At 36.5% G+C, this 21,606-nt stretch overlaps 2 pseudogenes; both read left to right on the plus strand.

Annotated features, from left to right (window-relative positions):
* Window positions 1-1,096: 1,096 nt before the first annotated feature.
* LOC132316615 (BAG family molecular chaperone regulator 6-like) lies at window positions 1,097-20,825 on the plus strand (annotated as a pseudogene).
* LOC132267822 (small nucleolar RNA R71) lies at window positions 5,534-5,632 on the plus strand (annotated as a pseudogene).
* Window positions 20,826-21,606: the final 781 nt, after the last annotated feature.

Genomic DNA, 21,606 nt, shown 5'->3' on the forward strand with positions numbered 1-21,606 from the left:
TAGCTTCTTTTGAGATATCCATCTTTCTAGGACCTAGGACTTTGATGAATGATTCAATTAAGTTCAAGGCCTGTTTCTAAGAGTCTAGGGACATATGAAGATGATAAATTTCAAATGCATTGTGTCCTAGAGTCATTTACCAAATTTTGGCAACAAAGGCTTTAAAGATGAAAAATTAATTCAATGCCTTTTCCTTTTCTTTTTAGAGACCAAAATAAATATAATGATTAATGTGCATGGTCCTAGAATTTCTAGCTTAAAAAATGAGTTCTTTCAAAGCTTAACAAGCTTGAACTAACTCTTTCTTAGCAAAGATTTCATATGACAATATATATAAATGAAGTTCCTAGTCTATTGCTAATGGTCATAGGAGCATATGAATGATATATGATATGCATGGTCCTATAATTTTGAGCTTTAAAAAATATTCAAATATACTTTGACATTGAATCTTAAGCTCTCACCATCCTATCTACCCTTTTCTTCATTCTTTGACCATGATCGTTTAGGCTTGATGAAGACTTGCTTTCTTTCTTTGAAATGCTTTATGTGATCTTTGAAGTCCGAGTTTTTCTTTGATTTCTTGCAACTTTGATGCTTCCTTGAATCCATTGCTTGAATGTTTGGAATGCTTTGGAATGCTTGGAATGGATCTTCTAGCTCATCATTGAGGATTGAATGTTGATCAACTATATATCACTCAATGAAAACATTAGTACATAAACATCATTAGTGGTTTGTAATCATCAAAACATAAGATTGACCTTTAGATAAAATCCTTAGGCCAACAAATACAACAAATCAATCAATCCTAGCCACTATTCAAAGCCCATACTCCCAAATCGAATCAAATCATCAAAAATATACACACATATATACACATATATATACATATATAGACACAAATGCTTCAAGCTTCAACAATGGAGGATTTTGTCATGTATATATCATGTATTCAACATATAAAGCATGTATGCACAAGATTGAAGCTTAAATCATGAGGAACATTCTCGGATCTTACCTTAAACGATGAGAGAAGTGGAGATGTGGAAGAGTGAAGATGAATCCTAGAAGGGAGAGAGAGATTGATGCTTAGATGCTCGCCGGAAAGTTCACCGGAGGTGGGAGAGGTGATGGCACAATGGCGACGGAGAAGGGGTTTAGGGTTTACAAAGAGGGTGAGATCGATCTAAGGTATCGATCTAGAAAACCCTCGGTTCTATTTTTAAAAACATTCCCGGCAGAGTTCGATCAATCGAACTTCAACTGAGATCGATCGAACTTTGATGAACTCTCTTCAAAGTATTTTTGGATTTTTGAAATTTTTGAAAATTGCAAAATTAAAATTAAAAATTGGAATTAAAATTAAAAATTGTAAAATAAAAATAAAATAGAATAAAATATATATTTTTTATTTTAAATAAATAATAAGAATTAAAAACTAAATAAATTAAAATATTTTTGAATTTTGGAAAACTTTTTGAAAAATAAAATAAAAATGAAAATATTTTTGGATTTTTGAAATTTGAAAAGTCAAAGCAAAGTCAAAATAATGAAATGAAGAGCTGAGATCGATCGAAACAAGAGTTCGATCGATCAGACAGAGAGCAAAAATATGCAGGTTTTTGGCTCAGAAAATTGGCTAAGTGTTGGAACTTGAAGATCAATCGAACTTGAAAGTTGGATCGATCAAAGAACTTTCAGATCGATCTTGGAATGTTTCGATCGATTAGACAGAGAGCAAAAATATGCAGGTTGATGCAGGCTCAAAATTTTTCTAAGTGTTGAGTCATGAGATCGATCAAACTTGGAAGTTGGATCGATCGAAGTTCTCTTGGTCGATCTAAGAGTTAGTTCGAACGATGGGACAGAGAGGTGATTTAGATACAGGTTTCTGCAGGTCGAAAAATTTTCTAAGTGTTGGATGCAGAATGGAGTTCGATCGATCAAACTCAGGTTTGAGATCGATCGAACTATGCAGAATGCTCAATAATGACATGAAAGCTCATGCAATCCTCACCAAAGTTCCTGTCAATGCATATGAACCAAAAACAAGTATCTAGACTTCACAAGAAATGAAATGAAAGATAGAAATAAGGGAGGAATAGGGTTTTGACACCCTACGAAATGTCGTTACTAGTCTTTAACGTCTCTAGCAAGACATTGGGCTCTTTTAGCCCGGATCAAAGATCTTATAATGTATCCCCTCCTTGTTGGGGTGATAGATGCTTTGAACTCCACCCAACAAATAGTTCTTTGAAGAACTTGTTGGATTAAGCTCAAAAGAATCTTTTGGTCCCTTGTCTATGCAATTACAACTTTTGGGCTTCCATACCCTTTCAAAGCAAGAATTTGAAACAAGACTTTTAGAATGCAAGGTTGAAGATGATTCCTTTGAAGTTTGGTCTTACACAAAAGCTCATTTCCTTGACATTGAAGATCATGACATTTATCTACAACATTAACCTTTCATTCATATTTGTCAAATGAATTGGGTGTGGGATTAAAGATGTTCAACTTCACCTTCATGTGGCCAAATGAAATCTTCATTATCCCCGTCCTACAATTAATGTTGGCATTAGCAGTTACCAAGAAAAGACGGCCAAGGATAACGGGAATTTGGCTCTTAGGATTAGGGACCGGTTCCATGTCTATGACAACGAAATCAATGGGGAAAAAGAATTTGTCAATCTTAATCAAAACATCCTCAATTATACCCCTAGGCTTCTTAATGGATCAGTCGGCAAGTTGCAAAACTACCGACGTCGGTTTTAATTCACCTAGGCCCAATTTGACATAAACCGAGTATGGAAGAAGGTTAACACTTGCTCCTAAGTCAAGAAGCGCCCGATTAATGATATGATCACCAATAATGCATGATGTAGTGGGTGAACTGGGGTCCTTAAACTTTGGAAGAGTATTATATTGCAAAATTGAGCTTACTTGCTCGGTCAAAACCACTTTTCTTGGTACTTGGCTCTTGTTCTTCCGCTTTTGGGTGCACAAGTCTTTCAAGAATTTGGCATAAGTCGGAATTTGCTTGATTGCATACAATACTGGAAGATTAACTTTCACTTGCCTATATATTTCCATGATTTCATTAGTTTTTGCCTTTTGCTTGTCTTTTGAAATGGATCATTTTAAGACATCCGGAAATGGAACTTTTGGTTTAAACACTTTTTTAGAATTTTCTTTTGAACTCTCTTCAACACAAGAAGTTTTTAAATCATTTTGTACCAAATCATTTTTCAACAAAACCTTTTCAACATCATTTTTCAAAACTTCTTTTTCAAACACATTTTTCAAAACTTTCTCATTCACAAAATCATGTATATGCAATAAAGGAGGAATGGGATATGAAACGGGACGGGTGACAACTTGAGGTTGCACCGGTTCACTCTCTTCATTGGACATTCCAACTTGATTGTCCACAATCCTACCACTCCGCAAGGTAGTTACCGCATTAACATGTTCAATGGTGTGGCCTTCCGATGAGGAATGGGTTTCCACAACACATTGTTGCTTAGGTGGGGCATTAATAGGCATCTTTCCCTTCTCTCTTGTATTGAGAGTGCTTGCTATTTGCCCTACTTGGGTTTCTAGCTTCGTAATAGATTGAGAATGAGAATGAAGCAATTATGTGTTAGCCTCTAAAGTGCCCAAAGCATTCAAAACGTTTTCTTCAAATGCGGGACTTCTAGTATTACCTTAGGAATAAGATTGGTTGGGAAAATGAGAATTAGCAAATTGATTCCCTTGTGATTGATAAGGTCTATAACCTTGGGATCCTTGGTTTTGAAGTAGAGGTGGAATGTACTTCCCTTGAAAACCGCCTTGGGAAGGGTTTGAGCCCTCTCCTTGGTTTTTCCAAGAGAAATTCGGATGATTCCTCCAACTTGGATTATAGTGAGTACCATAAGGATTGTTCCCTTGGTTCACAAAAGCTACATTGACTTGTTCATGAGGTTCATTTTGCACTTGTCCGTGAGGACAATGAGAAGTAGAATAAAGAACACTAGAATAAGTCATACATGTTTCATTTGATGCACGATGAGAATGGTTAGGGAAGGAAGATACTTGGTTCGCTGAGTTTTGTTCAATCAAAAATTGATCAAACCTTTGAGATAAAGACTTCATTTTGGCAGCTATTTTATTTGAATGGTTGACTTGATGTAAGCCAACACTCTTCCTACCTTGTGAATTTCTACCATTCTTGGATGATAGTGTTCTATGCAAAGAATTTCACTCATGCTCTCATAAAGACGCCACACGTCATCCTCATGCCTATCAATGTATGAGCCACCCATGGAAGCATCAACCATACCCTTCACAAGAAATGAAATTAAAGATCAAATCACTTTGTTTCAAATCATTTTTCAACAAAACCTTTTCAAATTCACTTTTCGGCAAATCTTTCTTCAAATCATTTTCAAAATCATTCTTTAAATCACATTTTGAAGCTTTCTCATTCACAAGATCATGTATATGCAATAAAGGAGGAATAAGATGTGAAACGGGAGGGGTGACAACTTGAGGTTGCACCGGTTCACCCTCTTCATTGGACATTTTAACTTGATTGTCCACAATCCTACCACTCCGCAAGGTAGTCACCGCATTAACATGCTCAATGGTGTGGCCTTCCGATGAGGAATAAGTTTCCACAACACATTGTTGCTTAGGTGGGGCATTCATAGGCATCTTTCCCTTTTCTCTAGCATTAAGAGTGCTTTTTATTTGCCCTACTTGGGTTTCTAGCTTCGCAATAGATTGAGAGTGTGAATGAAACAATTATGTGTTTGCCTCAAGAGTGCCCAAAGCATTCAAAACTTTTTCTTCAAAGGCGGGACTTCTAATATTTCCTTGGGAATAAGATTAGTTGGGAAAATGAGTGTTAGCAAATTGATTCCCTTGTGATTGATAAGGTCTATAACCTTGGGATCCTTGGTTTTGAAGTAGAGGTGGAATGTATTTCCCTTGAAAACCGCCTCGGGAAGGATTTAAGCCCTCTCCTTGGTTTTTCCAAGAGAAATTCGGATGATTTCTCCAACTTGGATTATAATGAGTACCATAAGGATTGTTCCCTTGGTTCACAAAAGCTGCATTGACTTGTTCATTAGGTTCATTTTGCACTTATCCGAGAGGACAATGAGAAGTAGAATGAAGAACACTAGAACAAGTCATACATGTTTCATTTGATGCACGATGAGAATGGTTAGGGAAGGAAGATACTTAGTTCGCCGAGTTTTGGTTAATCAAAAATTGATCAAACCTTTGAGATAAAGACTTCATTTCGGCGGTTATTTCATTTGAGTGGTCGACTTGATGTAAGCCAACACTCTTCCTACCTTCTGAATTTCTACCATTCTTGGATGATAATGTTCTATGCAAAGAATTTTCACTCATGCTCTCATAAAGACGACACACGTCATCCTCATGCCTATTAATGTATGAGCCACCCATGGAAGCATCAACCATGCCTTTGTAATTGTCCGATAAGCTCTCAAAGAAATATTGAACTAATTGCCATTTGGGCATGTCATGATGTGGACATTTCCTAAGCAATTCATTAAAGCGTTCCCATGCCTCATGAAACGTTTCTCCATCCCCATGTGAAAATTCCCGAATTGAGGTTCTCATGGCATTGGTCTTAGAAACCGGAAAGTACTTCTTCAAGAACTCTTGTTGCATTTCTGCCCAAGAAGTGATTGAGAAAGGCCTAAGATTGTTAAACCAATATTTTGCCTTGTCTTTTAGGTGAATGGAAAAACTTTGAGTCTTAAGACCTCTTCCAGCATGTCCGTATATTTTACGATGGAACATACTTCTAGAAACTCATCCAAATGCTTGTAAGGTTCTTCACTTGGAAGTTCATGATAGTTAGGAAGCATTTAAATGGTTTGTGGCTTAATTTTATAGTCATGTGCTCTAAATGGTGGCAATTGAATGCATGTGGGTGCATTGTATTCATTATACACATAGTGATCTCTTAAAGCAAGTGGAGGATTAGCAATTTGAGGTGCAACATAGGCACCTTAATTTCCTTGAATGATGGGAGGTTGTGGAGCATACATTGGCCTTGGCATTCCAAATGGAACTTGGCCTTGTTGTTGTTGTGGTTGGTGAATGAATGGCCTAGGCATGTCTAATGGTGCTTGAATGTTCTCATGATGTACATTTGGATGAAGGATACCTTGTTGGTCTATGTGACCAAGGTCCTCTACATGCTCTTCATTATGGCCTTCCATTAATGTAATGAATTGGGTAGAACTAGAACTTCCTCTTCCCCTAGGATTTCTAACTACGGATTCAAGATGCAAATCAAGAGGGACAAGAATTGGTCTTAGTGATCTACGATCATGCATGCACAATGTAAAAACACATAAACACAATGAATGAATAAACACTTCGACTTCACAACAATTCAATGAAACTTCCTCTACAAACACTTAACCCATACTCCTATGCTTTAATAACAATGCAAAGAATAATTAAAAATGCCTCCACGCAAGCTCACAATTTATCTAAGAAATTAAAAACAAGCCTTCACGCGGGCCGATGATTTAACTAAGGGATTGAGTAAAGAAAGTCTCACAAAGGTCCTTTAGCACTTCAACTCCAAATTTATAGCTTAGCTTAGCAATTTTTTAATTTTTAGCATTTTTCCTTTCTTACTTAGCTCATTTGCTTGAATGCTCCTTTACTTGCTTCCTAGTTCAATGCTCCTTGTCAAAGATGAACAAATACAATAAGTAATCAAAAGAAAAATAAAAACAAAGTAAAAACATAATCAAAAGAGTACTAATTCCTAATTAATTCCACAAATACGACGTTGCCTAATCCACGGCAAGGGCGCCAAAAACTTGGTGGTGTGCGGTTGTCGTCGTCCTACACCACAAGCTTAGAGAGTGTGCATTAAGGCGAGGGCCAAGTTTTACATTTATAGAAGCCACTACTACCTTCACTAAAAATACAGTTATGGTGAGTAGGGATCGTCCCAAGGGATTAGAGTCGAATTTGGTTGTGGAATCATAATTAGGGTTAGTAGGTCGAGTGATCAAACAAATAGTTGGTTGGTTGATTAAACTAGAGAGCAAATTAAACTAAATAATTAAATACAATAAAGAGTAAGTAAGAGAGAGAGATCTCTTGGGATTTAGAGGTCACCACCAAATAATGCTTTTCTACACCTTTAACAAGTGACTAATGAGGGAAATGTGTGTTGCAATATTGATGTGTGTGTGTGTTGGTTGATTCAATTAGCAAGGATGACCAATTAAGCATATATTGTCTAATCAACATGTGAAAAACACAATATATCTAATAATTAAGTATATATTGTCTAAATAGCATGTGAAAAGCACAATATATCTAGCAAGTCATTAATCCTTTCATTAAACTCACAAGCCAAATACACCACAAGGTTAGAGACATATGCTACTTGCATTCAAAAGTATGGAACATCAAACAACAAGTATGGATTGTCCTCCCATCTAACAACTATGCTACCACTACACTACAATTAAGCCAATAACATGAAATTAAACTAATTAAGTTAAGAGAGATGCACAATCCATCAAGAAATGAGCATGAACCATCTAGAAAATTACAAGAGCATTCATTTAAGCATAATGTTTTGACAATCTCTAGATCTATGGCATTAATACATATAAATATGCACCAATAACACAAGAAATAGAGACAAACACATGAACATCTATTCTAGCATACATAGACATGTGGATGGAATGAAATGATCAATTGGAAGCATTAAACTACATAAATTATTGAATAAACAAGATCTATATATATAAAAGTGCCAAAACATGTATTACAACACTAATCCCTCAATAGTACACAAAATTAACTCTAGCCCCAAGAGGATGTCTAGCCACTCATGGTAGTGCTTCTCCAACCCTCAAGGGCTAACTCCATGGTAGATATTTGCTCATTGGTTGATGAAGAGTCTCCAATGGTGTCTCTAGCCTCCTCTTCCTCTAAGCTTCCTCTCCAAGAGTTCTACAAGGTATGAGATGATATGATGTGATATGATGTAAAAAGTAATCCTTATCCTTATATAGGTAGGTCAAATGACACCCAAAATAAGTTGGGGTCGTACAGCAAATATTCCCCAATGATTGGATAAAGGACAATTTTTTGTGAGCTAGAAATTTAACTTTTTCGCACTGGAGGAAGTTCGATCGATCGAACCTTGGACTTGGATCTATTGAATATGGCTGAGATCTATCAAACTGAAGTTGGATCGATCCTCAATGACGGCGCTTTTTGGATAAAAACAAATCTGAGATATTTTGAAGATATTTTTGGAAAAGGACAAAAGTGGTTGGTAGGGTGGTACAACTAGATAAGATCAATCATTTGGATAAGGACAAGGTAGTTCGATTGATCGAAGAATGATATTAGATCGATCGAACTTTTGAGATCTCTGAAAATGTCTTCATGGCTCTTATCCATCTTAAAGTGCTGAGATCGATCATGTTGGATCGATTAAACTTTGATCTGAGATCGATCGAAGATGTTGAATTCCACATTTTTTTTTCTTTTGCTTCCACTTGGCTCCTTTTTTTTATTTATCCCAGAATTGTTTCATTTCTGCTCTTATTTGGCTAAGTTAGCTTATTTTCGGGATAAGTGCCTGAAAATGGAAATAATACGAAATCAATCTAAAACGATAAAGTAAGATAGATAAAGGTACTAGAATGCCTAAGCTTAAGGGGTTTAAATACGCACTTTTCAGCGCTTATCAATTTGATACGTAGATATCTTGGAGATTTTTTGGTGGTTATTTTTGGTTCCTTATGATGGTTCGTCAGGAAGGATGCTTTCGATTGTTGTTTTCCGTTTCTTTGTCTGACTTTGGGTTCTGTATATGAGTTTTGACTTGTTGTGTGGCCGGGTGGTCACTTTTCTTTTGAGAGGGTGTCCTGCCGTGAGCACGTGGGTGTGAATAACAGTGGCTTTTACTTTGTCATTTAGTTCTGGGATTGCTTTTGTAGCATGTTATGTGGGATACTCTGAAATGTACACCGTAGTTATCCTGGTTCCACCTTTGTTTTGTTAGGGCTGGATTTCGGAGATGAAATCCTTTTAAGGTAGGAAGGTTGTAATGACCCGGTCATTTTCATTCCTTTCATTTTCTCAGATTTTCACGAATATTTTTTTTCCGTTGATCTTTTCCTTTCTGAGTTCGATTTCTTGTCACTTAGTGTCATCTTGAGTGCTCAGAAATGGTTTTCGAGACTCTTTTCCTTAAATTAACGACTTCCTTTGAGGATTGAGTCATTTTCACATTTTCACTTTTGTGACACTATTCACTTTTCGTCTTTTTCTCAGTTGTCACTTTGTTAGCATAACCTCACTTTTCGTGTTCGGATTTGATTCCGGTTTTGCATACATTCATGATATTTAAATTTCATGCTATGTATATTTTTACTTTTGTAGAAAAGCATGCTAGTTGTGTACTTTCTTCCTTAGGGGTGTGAATGCACACTTCTTTGGAATTTTTCTTTCTTTTGGGGTCATTTGTGTAATTACTATTAAGTAATTATTTTTCGTCTTAGGGACCATTTTGTAATTTAATTTGGAAGATATTTTCAAAAATGACCTTTTTGCAATTTTCGAAAAGTGTGACAAGTGTCACACTCTCATTGGTCCACTTATTGACATTTGTGTGGAAACACTTTGAGGCCTTGGATGAGGACATGTGGACGGTGGAGATTTCACCACTTGTTAACCTAGGATAGGTACACTTGTTGGCTTAGATGGTTGACAAGTATAGGCTTGGTATTAAGCCTACAATGGATGCTTGGATGAGTGACAAGTGTATGCTCCAAATTAAGTCTTGTAATTAATTTTTGGGCCACTTTGGGATTATGGTTTTAAAGAAGGGTTTTTGTGCAATTGACCATAAATGTGTGTGTTGACCATGGTGTAGGATCACTTAGTGAGTGAAGGATTTCTGATTCCTCCACTCACACTTTTCACATTATGTCATTAGCTTCCTCACCACAAACCCTAACCTCCATGGATGGAGCTTAAAGCCTTAAGCTTTGACCTTGATTTTTGAGAGCCTTCCATTGATTTCCAAGCTTAACCTTGGGAATACTTTTTGTTCCCCTCATCCTTCTCTTTACAACCCTTGAAGGGTTTGCCATTTTGTGTTGATTTTCCTTGGATTCAAGAGGAACAATCTTCTTGTGAGGTAGGGGGTGTTATAATTTATTACCTAAGGGTATTTCTTGCTTTTGTAGTGATATATAAGTTGTATGCATTTTTTTTTTTTTTTTTTTTTTTTGTTAATTTGAGAAATTAATGATTTGTTGTAGCTTGCATATAACTCATTTTAGTCTTGGTATATGGCATGGCCATGACATGATCTTTGTTATATATTAAATTGGGATGATTTAAATGAGTTTTCAAATCTAGAGATTAAATAAATTTAATTTGATTTAAATTCTAGTTAATTGTGTTTTGCTTGTATTTCATTTTTGACTTGATATATGGTATGACCATGACTTAGTGCTTGATATATATTAGTTTGAGATCATTTGAACAACTTTTGAAATCTAGAGATTTAATTGATTTAAATTAATTAAATTCTTGCTCATTTTATACTTTTGATTTGATATATGTAATGAACATGCTATGTTGTTTAACATATATTAATTAGATGTTATTTGAATTTGATTTGAAATTTTGAGAATTTAATTATTTTGTTTAATTAAATTCTATCTAATGGCTCCATGGATCTATTTGTGTTTTAAAAGTTGTTTCTATATTCAAATCATGGACTTGGACTTGTTGTGTATTCACTTGGTTTTGTGTTGAGCATTTGATAACATTATTGTTATATTTATATTCATAAGAACATGTTTTATTTATGGAATATATTGTTGTCTTGTGTAATGAATTACACACTTTGAAATTGACATTATGTATGCCATTTTAGAATTGAAACTCTAAGGCATGAATTGTGTGGTTTCAACCTACTTGCGCATGGAAGGTGTTTTCATGCATTATATAAATTATGTATAAGTTGTGAACTTATTTGGTTTATGTTGGAGTCTTGGGACATTGTTGTTGCAAGTGACATGGCTAGAGTTTGGCTCTAGTGCGGGAGGTATGAGTTCTCCCCAATTGAGATAGTGTGCACTTAGGGTGGTCTTCCCTGCGGGTTAATGCCCGAAATAACTGTTGAGGTCTCGGCAGAATTCCGAGCTTAGATGTCCAAGTCTTGCACTATTTGATTTCGTATTCAATTCCAAGTTGACAATCATATTTAATTGTGACTTGTGGTTTTGGTTATTGGCGATTTTGATGTTGTTAAGTACATCCGAGCTTTATGATTCTAATGAATCGTGGTAAATTTTGATGTTGTTAAGTACATCTATGATAAATTGTCATATTTAGTTGTTTTTGCATTTTAGATTTTAAGTTGATAACTTTGAGAATCTATATCTTGATACATTGTATTAGAAGTTCTAATTATGCTAGATGGTTATATTTAGTTGTTCTCATACCTTAGATTTCCAGTTGATAACTTTGGGAACCTTTATCTTATTGCTTGTATAGCATGCTCTTTATGTCGTTTGAAATTGCATGAAGGATGTGATGTATGTTAGAAATGTTTTAAGGTAGCTTAGGATGCTCCCTGGGTCTAACCTTTGACGTAGATGTTAGGAGGCATAACCATTTTGAGTTGTTTCAAGTCAATGTAAAAATCTCTAAAGAAATCAAGTCATGCATGCTCATTCTCTACGAGTAAACTTGTTTACTCACCCCGAAGTTACTGGGGGGCTGTTTTAGGTATGAAGACTTAGTGCGTGATTTTCATCATTGCTTGGATGATAGTTGACTTGAAGGCTTTAATTCTTGTAAAGGTTGGCTTGAAATGCCATTTGTAGCCTTAATTGTCAAAATGTGTATTTTTTATTCGATATATGTAATGTGTACGTAAGTACACCCTTTACAATGTATTTGACATGTATGAGATGAGGCCGGAGGCATTACATGTATTTTGTATCCTATGAAATTTTAGACTTCATGAGATTTTGTGAAAATATTGAAAATGTCAAGTTATTGTTTCACTATGTTTGCATCGGGTGTGGGAATTCCATTTTGATTCTTCTGTAGGATCTCATTAGTCATGTATGAAGTGTGGCCATGGGCCAAACGGTCATTTGAAACCATTTTATAATTTTGAATTTCAAAATTTCTATTTCAAGTTCATTTTTGCCTTTTTAACCGTTGGGGGGTCGGATTTTGACTCGGCCATTTCTGGGAGCCACGGATCATTCCCGCGCGTTCAAAATTACTATTTACATTTGCATGCATGATCGTTTTCATGAAAACCCCTTTCGTTTGTATTTTGAGCCTCTTATGGACTCATTTCACCCATTTGTTAAAAAATCTTACCTTAAGGGCATTTTGGGCATTTCCTTTGGGAAATAAATTCCGTTCTCAACTCTGTCACATAGAAAATGTGATTTTAAGGCGAGTTTCTTCTTCATGTTTTTCCGAAAAATGTCATCTTGACCTCATAAATTGCGCTCCAAGTTCAATTTGCTGCTAAAGACACTGTTTCTGCATTTTTAGAGGTTCCAGCCCACACCACTGCCGCATTTGGCGGGCCCTTGCACCTTTTGGGCTGGCGGCCGCGGGTTTCTGCCATAATTGGTGGGCCTGTAGCTTTTGGGCGGGTGCCTGCGAGTACTGTTCCTACTCTAGACACATTTCTTCAACAGGCCATATCTTACTCGTTTTAACTCCGAATTGGTTCGTTCTTGAGTCTAAACTGACCACGTCGAAATAAGCTTTCTAATGGTACAAATTAAAGCTTCAAATTCTATTTGTAACTCAAGTTATTTATGTTTTAGTAATGTAGTGTCAGAATTTGGTTCTAACCGGGATAGGGTTTTCCTTCCTTCGATTTCGGAACTTGATATCTTTTCCGTCCGGGTTCCGAATCAGGTGATTCTTGAGTCTAACTTCATTCATTTTTTGTTTTCTTTCCAATTGTATAAATTTCAGTTTCAGATTCTTCTCATAGCTTAAGATATCCTTGTTGTAGTGAGGGGTGCCAGTTTTGGTTCGAATCGAGATATGGTTCATTTGGGATTTCACTTCCTTTGGCCTTGGTACTTCATGTGAAGTTACTAAAGGATGTTTTTTAATGTTTTTGATCTAATTTGACTTGTTGAAAGTTAAATTCCTTCCTCTTAAGGTAAAATAACCATTTTACCCTTGGTCCTTCTTTTGGTAGGGTTTTAATATCATTGTCTTCGTTTTGCATCCGCTAAGTCTCAAATTTCCTCGAAGGGCCATTCTTATGTCCTAGGGACAACGTACATCTCTATGGACTTGTTTTCGTTTTGCTTCCGCATTCTGGATTCGCTTTGGGTCAACACAGGACACACTGGGTTGAAAAATCCAGGGTCGTCACAGAATTCACCTACAACACTTATTTAAATATATATATATATATACACACACACATTAATAGTTAATATCATAAATTAAAGAAATAAAAGAGTGAGGAACAAAAATATTTTTATTTATTTTTTTAGTTCAGAAAAATATTTTAAAAAACTCATACAACCCAGTAATTTTATGAGTTTTTATTTTCTGGAAAGTGTTTTGTAAATTCTCTTAACCAAACAACTTTGAAATCTGAAAAAAATGAAAACTGTTCACTGTTCTGATTTTCTGAAAACAGTTCTTGAGAACTATTTTCATAAATGCAATCCAAGCAAAATGCAATCCAAGCAACGCATTGTTTTCTGAAAACAAATATTTTAACGTGAGATTTTATAAAACTGAAGCAAACAAAATTTTTTCTATAATTTTTAATTTTTTAAAAACAAAAAACTGTATCCATAATTATAAACCAAGCTAGTCTTATTTTTTAAGTTCTTAAAAATTGTTTTTTAATAATAAATCACGTACCGTTCTTACAGTTGAAGGTGAAATTTAAATTTGAAAACTATTAATCACTCTAGAATAAGCCGTGACGTCTACCAGAGAACCATTCTTCGTGACGTGGACAATAACAACTGCACACGTGGCAAAAAAATCCAGGCAGTTCGTCTCTTTGAGACCCGGGAATTCTCTGGAAAGCCATAGAAGAATTACCTCCGTCTCTAATAAGTATCCATCTATCGATATAGCATATATATATATATATATATATATATGTATGAAGTTGTTATACTGGTTACATTTGAAAGACGAACACCGATCAATATCACGAAAGAAGAGTCAAAGCTTTGAACATTTCAGTTTCTGGGTTTGTGGATCGATTTGCGCCGATAACTTTTTCAGTTGGATTTGGGGAACCGTTTGGCTGGATGTTATGTTTTTTCTGCGAAAAAAAAATGTAAGTGATTGGCTGGACCTTTTCGATTCATTGTTTTATATTGCATTTTTTGGTTTTCGTTTGGTGTCTAGGTAATTTTTATTGTTTTTATTTTATTTTATTTTATTTTTTATAGCTTTATTAGACTATTGTTCATGAAATGTGCTGCCTTTTATGTCTTTAAGTTTTAATTTTTTTTTTCTGGAGGTGTTATCATTGCATGCATTTTTCTTGTTGACACATTTTAATTGTTTGCATTGTTATGTTTAATCAATGGGGAATTTGTGTTATTTTTTATTTGATTGATTTTATCAAATTTCCAAATTGAGTGTGAGGGAAGCTAGACTTTCTAGCAAATTGGCTTGTAAATAGAGGATTATTCAATTAACGGCCTGTAAAGTTAGAATTATTATTATTTTTTCCCCCTGTTTTTTCTAATTCTAAATGACATGTAAGAGAACTAAAACTTTGGCATTTCTATTTTGCTTGTAAACCCTGGAAAAAACTGAACCCCATTTAAAACCTATTATTTAATACAATTAGGAATGAGTTTATGTTGGGTTTGGGAGTACTGAATCGGCAATTGGAGGAAATTGTGTTTAAACTTTGAACCAAATTTCTCTAATCCCAAATCTATGGTGTTGATTCAGTGCGCCCCAAACATAGCATTAGTGATTTGTAACTTTTACCATGCTATTTGTATTTACATAATTTCCGCCTCTTGCTTTGCAAAAGACATATCGAGTCATCTCCCTGTGATATTACATTAGACATGATGTTGTACTTCAAATTTGGGATGAACAATTAAGAAATACACTTAAGGAAAAACAGGAACTAAATTATCTAATACCTATAACATGAAAATGCACACTACGGTGGTCATTTTGTGTAATGGTATTGTCTTTAGTTGATAAGTGCAAGAATCATAGTAATATCAAGGTTAGGTTCGTGTTCAGTCTTTTCCGGTACCATTCATAGTTGGAGGGACACCGTGAGTAATGCACAAAAATACACATATTTTAGTATCCATTAATGAGGAAATAAGATATTGATTCTACCTTGTCTGCATCTGCTATTATAATGAGCATACTAATGAATTCATGCTATTACCATCAAGGCATTGTTGCTTCTAGAAATTTCTGAATACATGCTAAGAAGTTTTCCTATATCATAAATTACTCAAATCTTGTTCCATCCCGGCAACAAATATGTATTTAGTGGGATCTGTAATTGCCTTCTGAACGTCAATGTGGGGGTTGGATTTTAAAAAATATGGAAGAGAATTGCTGCAGGAACTTGTATTAGTGAGTGGGACAAGATAGAATCCATGTAGGAAGTGGATTGAGGTGTTGTGGTTTATTTCCCTGATTAAGTAGTCTAAGTTGTGTTTCGTTCAGTTTTCTTCTTAAGCTCAAAACCCCCAATAAAAAAAAATAGTTCTCAAGGAACTATGAAATTGCTATCTGGAAATATGTTTTTCTTAATATAGTTTTCAGAAAACAATTTTTAAAAAACTATCATCGATTATTTATTTATTGTTTTGATTAACTGAGAAAAAAATTGAACTAAAGAGGCTACTTTTTAGTTTGCTTATATCTCAGTATCTCATTTTACTCTCTTTCTAGTGTGTTTTTGCACGTAACTATTAAAGGGAAAAGGAGGACATAAATTCTGGAGTGTTTTGGATTGGTTAATTCAAATCCTTTTTAGTGGTTGTATGAATTTGTTCTTTCATTGTCCCTTGAATAATTAGTTTCTTTCTCTTGTGATTTAACATTTCCAATTATTAGTTGTTTCTCTGATATAATTTATTCTTTCTGCCGCAAACATTTACTATAGATTTCATTAATTCAACACCTGATTGCCTAGTGTGCGTTAGAAGTCTTGGAGAAGTAAATTATCTGGTGGTTCTGCTTCAATAGCGTGGCAGAATGTATCCTGTTTCCAGAAGCAAGGACTCATATTATCCTCACCAGAGAAATCAGATGCCTTGCGCGCACACCCTTATTATCCAAGCTTCGAAGCTGTTCCACCTCAAATGAAAGTGGATGTAGCCCGACCTCCAGTAACATATGAGTCCTGGCCTGAAGGTGGCTTCTATGGCTATTCCGTTCCAGTGGGATGTCACGGATGCTGTAATCATAACTATCTCCCTGGTTACTATGGTTTTAGGCCTCACTATCCTCCTCCACCGCCGTCCCCATTTCACTATCATGGAAGTTACCCTATGTTCCCCGAAACCTATCCTCTTCACTATGCTCCTCCTCCTCATTACTCAATGGAGCAGCCGAGATACGAGTATGATAAGAATGGGCCTAGAGATCACTGCTGTGGGTGTCCTAACCACTCATGCAACAGGAAAAATTCAAACGTAAAGATCGAAGAACAGTACCCTGATGTGGAAAAGCAGTAATTCTGTACTCGCTATAGAGTCTAACAAATATCCGTATCCAGTTGTGTATATTCCTCCTGGTTACATGAACAGGGAGCACAGAAAACCTGTTGAAGTGGAGATGGAGGACAGGGAGGAGGATCCTCATGATGCAAATTCTCCCAGAAGTATGAAATCTTCTGGACAGGATCCAAGTGTCTGGAGGAGATGGTTTCCACTTGATATTAACAACCTTGGATCTCTGTAGCATGTTGGAGATGAGAAGAGAACTCAATATCAGCAAAATGAATACAGTAGTCAATTGCCATTTCCAGTATTTTGGATGCCTCATAAGCCTGGTGAAGTGGAGAGAAAAGCCCACACAGAGGACGAAGAATCCATTGAAGAAAAACCTTCCAATTTCAAGATTACTCCCATGGCACCTCCTGACAATGACGATGGAACAGGCCAACCTGGAGCAAGTAACAATAATTTTGGCAGCGAGGTTGGTCAAAAGATGATGGAGAGAAATGCTAATCAGAAATTGATTCCTGTGAAGCAACTGGAACAGCATGAGGAAAAGGACATCTCAGAAGATGCCAAGGGAAAAGCCCAAGGCATTCCTGTGAAGCATATTGCAGATGGTGGTCTAAGGGAACCTTCTGAGAACAGTACAAAAAGGCAGTCCTCTTCACCAAAGAAGGCGTCTAAACTACCTCCGGTCTGTCTGAGAGTTGATCCTTTGCCGAGGAGGAAAAATGGTAATGTTAGTTCAAGGTCTCCTAGTCCTTCTGGTCACAAAGGAACACGGGAGCTATCTAGAGACGGTTACAAGTCTTCCACCTATGCTCAAAAGGCTCCTAGTCCTTCTGGTGACAAAGGAACACAGCAGTTATCTAGTGACAGTTACAAGTCTTCCACCTTCTCAAGTTTGAAAGAAAATGCTCAAAAGGACATGCAGTGTACAAACGCTTCATTAAAGAATGCCATGGAGGCAGAGCCAAACACAAAAGAAGAAGAAGTTGGGACAGCTGAGGTGACTGGACAAGATGGAAAGGAAAATTCTAAGGCTCACACTCTGATCCAGGTTGCTGATAATTTGCCCACTCTTTCTCATGAAGAGGTCTCGACAAAGCAGAGCACTACTAAGGCCAGTGTTGATTATGGTATATGTAACCTCAAAGAGGATAAAGGGTTGGACAAGGAGGATTAAATGTCTGCTAAAGAAATTGAATTGAAAGATGCTTCATCCAAACTTCAATCAGGTGATGGTGATTTCACAGTTGGAGAGGATTAAGGAGCCATCGAGGTGAAAGAAGAGAAATATGAGGAAGCCAACAATGCAAAAAGGAAGAACTTGTCAGAAGCTGAAGCAGCTGTGATTATTCAGTCTGCATATCGTGGTTTTGAGGTGAGAAGATGGGAACCATTGAAGAAATTGAAACAGATAGCTCATGTTCGGGAGCAGGTGACTGAAGTCAGAAGTCGTATTCAAGCTCTCGAGTCTTCTTCTGATAGCTACATTGATGACAGGCAGAAAGTGATCATTGGAGAAATTATAATGAACCCTCTGCTGAAACTGGACACAGTTCAGGTATGTTACTAATCTGAATCTATACGTACTAAACTTTTATATCGTCACATGTTGTCTTTTGCACTCTTATTAGATGGCAAGATTTTAGTGACTGCAATATGAGTAGTATGCTCAATTGCTCATCAATTCCATGACATGGATCTTCATGAAAGGGTCTCAACCAATAAGTTTCTAAGCTTGAATATGTTTGTAGAATCAAACAGTAAGGCACTCTGGCTTCATAGTGAGGTCATTGAAATGGTAGTTCGGGTTATATGGTATTTTTTTTTTTCATAGTTGGTACTCACACACACATGCCTCTACTAAGGCTTGAACCCTTGACCTCCCTTTGAGAAGTAAGGGTCTAATACCGCTAGGCCACTGCCCGTTGGTGGTTATATGGTGTCTAATTTGACCTATGGTGTATCCATATAGGGGGCATTTACAGATCATAACTGTTGTCTTCATAGATTTTCTTTTTCCTTTTTTCTTGAATTGTTATTGTGTTCAAAATATCTGATCCTTAATTTACATTTATATTTCTCAGGGCTTGCATGCAAGTTTAAGGGACATGAGGAAATCTGTAGCGAAGGAGCTTGTAAGCCTTCAGGATAAAGCTTGATTCTCTAGCTTCTCTAGCTATCAGTAAATGTGAAGTATACGCCACTAAACCCATAGAAGATTCTCACACCAGTACTGTAAATAAAGATTGCATTTGAGAGCAACAAGTGGAAGCAAAAGATGAAAGACTTAAAGACTCTGCGGGTAACAATGATAAAATGGAATCGGTAGAGCCTTGTCAAGGTCATCCTCGTGGTATTATAGACACAATATCCAGCGATAAAGCTGCAGAAACGTCAGAGGTTGTGATGCTCGACAAAGAAGTATGCCAGGAGTCCGAGGATAAGGGTCATGAAATCCCACTGATGAAAGAATTAGTAGCTCCAGCAATGAAACTGAATGATGAAGAGAACACTGAAGGTGTTGGTGTTTGTCAAGAGGTGATGTCAGAGATGCAAAACTGCAATGATTCAATGCTTAAGCAATCTGCTGAACTTCCAGCTGATTCACAATCGTGTGGAGGAGAAGGGAGCTTCTTCTCTAGTTGATGACACAGTATCTGCAGACAAGGACTTGGAAATGAATCGGTTGCCAGAACTGCCACAAGGAGTACTAGACAAAGAAATTGTTGTTGAGCCCCACAGATTGAAAGTGGCACTTGTGAGGGCTCACAAGGTGGAGACGTTGACTCTAATATGGCAATTGATGCTACTCAACCAGATGAGGGAGCTGCAATATGGATATGGTTGAACAGAAGGCACATGATGCATTGATGGAAGGTCTAGTCAGTGCTGAAGTGGTGGAGAAGGTTGGATTAGCTGAAGACGAAGAATTCCTCCACAATCACAAGATTGAGCCAAATGAACTGCTGGAGGAAGCAGAAAGTGAAAAAGTAAGTTCGAGTGAGCCCATGGAAGTTGCCAAGGGAGAGGAGGATAAGGTTAGATCAAAGAAAGCTGACGAACTACTTGGGGATACCAAGCTTGACGTTGAGAAATTCCTAGTGTCATCACTAGGAGATGTCAGTAATCTTGAAGGGCTTGGGGAAGTTTCAAATCCAGAGGAATGTTGGCCAGAGCTCTCATTATTGACTAACAATATTCATGATGGAGAACAGAGACAAGACAATGAGAAATCTTTGGGGTTGGAAGCGTCTAGACTAGATGAATCTCAACCTCAGTTAGCAATGCCGGACAACAAAATCAATGATGGCGAATGTGAAGACATCCATGGATTAACTTCTCTAGGGGATGAAAAGCTCATTGCGGAAACTGGAGAATCTGAGGATCCAAAAATAGCAATGGGAAAGGAGAATCAAAAGCTACTCGAATCAATTGGTTGAAAAAACGAAATGACTGACCAGCCTCATGGGACAGAAACAGCTGAAGAAGTCTTGGTGTCCACTTCATCTGGAGCAGAACAACTATCTGTTGGAACAGATGAGATGATTGACGAATCTTGTGGAACTGAATTTGACAAAGAAGAGATCTTAGTGGCAACATCTGGTGAAGAACAAGCTACAGGAGGAGAATTTTCTCCCATGTCACTAACACTGAAACAGGTTCCCGTTAGAAATGGCATGGGGTTGGAAAATGACAGAAAGTTGATCGAAGAGAATGAGAGGTTGAGTGAGATGATGGAGAAGTTGATCAAGGCAGGGAAACAACAGTTAACTACCATATCCGACCTTACCGGAAGAGTTAAGGACTTGGAGAAAAAATTGTCAAGGGAGAAGAAATCGAAGACTAGACGATCAAGAGTTGCAACATCTAGATCTTCCTGTCTTAAACCGTCTAACAATTCTCTAGGAGGTACTGCTGTTGGTTTTGCCATATAAGTGTGTTGTTCTTGTTGTGTCTTTCCTTGGAAATAATTTGGATGTGTTACTGTAATATAGGGTCGAGTATTGTTGTATCTGAATAATGTACTGCTTCATATATTTGGTGAAATGCGTATCTGATACTGTTTTAATGTGCAGTATAAATTCCATTTCTTTCTTGATCAGTTGAATATTGAGCTGCATTTGTTGTATTTGTTGCCTGATCCAGGTATATGCATATTAGATTGTCCTGAGATTTAAGCTTCTTTTTCTCAGCCTTAAGTGGTTTCGTGCCTTACACTTACCATTCTTTTTCTTTGGATCTGCTTAAACTCTTCTTTCTATTTTTCTGACAAGGGTTTTTTTATATCTGGATTTAGTGAAATAAAGAGAAATTGTGTTCTGTTGAAAGATGAGATATTGAAATATCTCAAATATGGTGAAGTAGGTCAATCTAATTTGAGATGATTGTGTGGAAAGGTTATTCACTTACTCATCTTATGTCAATAGTTAGGGTTGAGACTGAAACATCTCTCTAGGGTGTGTGTTTTTGCCAGTAAAACCACCAAGTATCCACTATTTTTTGGTCTGAGAACCTTAAAACAGCATTTTTCTGATTACTGCAATTGTCACAATGATTTTTCTTGAATGCCCTGTTTTGTGCATGAACATGTTAAATAGACTTGGCGCAAGATTTTGCTGTGGTTCACAGTGGGAGAGAGAACATGTATGTCCAATATAGATTAGTATTTTATACTACGAAATTTAACTCTCAAGTAACATTAGGATCAATCATGTCTGTTCTAACACTCTGATGTCTTTACATGTATTGTAAGTTTGTAACTTCACCACTATTACATATCAATATATATATAACCACTACCAAAAAATGAACTTGTATAAATCGGGAA

This window comes from Cornus florida, unplaced genomic scaffold, assembly GCF_030987335.1.
Source record: "Cornus florida cultivar Cherokee Brave unplaced genomic scaffold, ASM3098733v1 CherokeeBrave_3.0.0_Hap2_Chr07, whole genome shotgun sequence".
Taxonomy (NCBI): domain Eukaryota; kingdom Viridiplantae; phylum Streptophyta; class Magnoliopsida; order Cornales; family Cornaceae; genus Cornus; species Cornus florida.